The sequence below is a fragment of the Montipora foliosa genome, chromosome 9 (assembly GCF_036669935.1).
Source record: "Montipora foliosa isolate CH-2021 chromosome 9, ASM3666993v2, whole genome shotgun sequence".
Classification (NCBI taxonomy): Eukaryota; Metazoa; Cnidaria; class Anthozoa; order Scleractinia; family Acroporidae; genus Montipora; species Montipora foliosa.
The window spans coordinates 7,903,081-7,903,606 of NC_090877.1; positions in this window are offsets into that span (position 1 = coordinate 7,903,081).

Below are 526 nucleotides of genomic sequence, written 5' to 3' on the forward strand. Positions count from 1 at the left end.
CCGTTCCGATCAACTTTTTCTATTTTTTTTCTAATTTCTTTCTACGGTTTTTTCTCAGTCTTGTTTTTTTATTCTAAGTGAATTACGCTGCTAATCTAGTCCTAGATTAAGAATTTTTTCCTCATTTGCAAAGGACAAGCTTAAGTCTCGTCCAAATGGAATCGCCTGTTTACGAAAGCTAAAGGGAAAATTGGTGCGCCCTCATCTCTCCTGACCCGAGAATGAAAATAAGGTATGCGATGGTATCGTCTACAAGAGTGAGGTCGGCTGCCTCCTTTAACTCCTCCAACTCTTTTCGTAAGCTTTCGATACTGGTGCCCTGTAACGAAAAATGCTCAACAAACGAGTGCATTAACTCTAAAATCGGCTCACACAGGTACCCGCTCACTCGAAAATGGGTCTCAAACAAATACCACTCACCTGAAAATCGGGCTCACACAGATACCCACTCACTTGAAAAACCGGTTTCACAAAAAAAATAATAAATAGATGAATCAAGGAAACAAATTTTGACTGGAAATAAAGA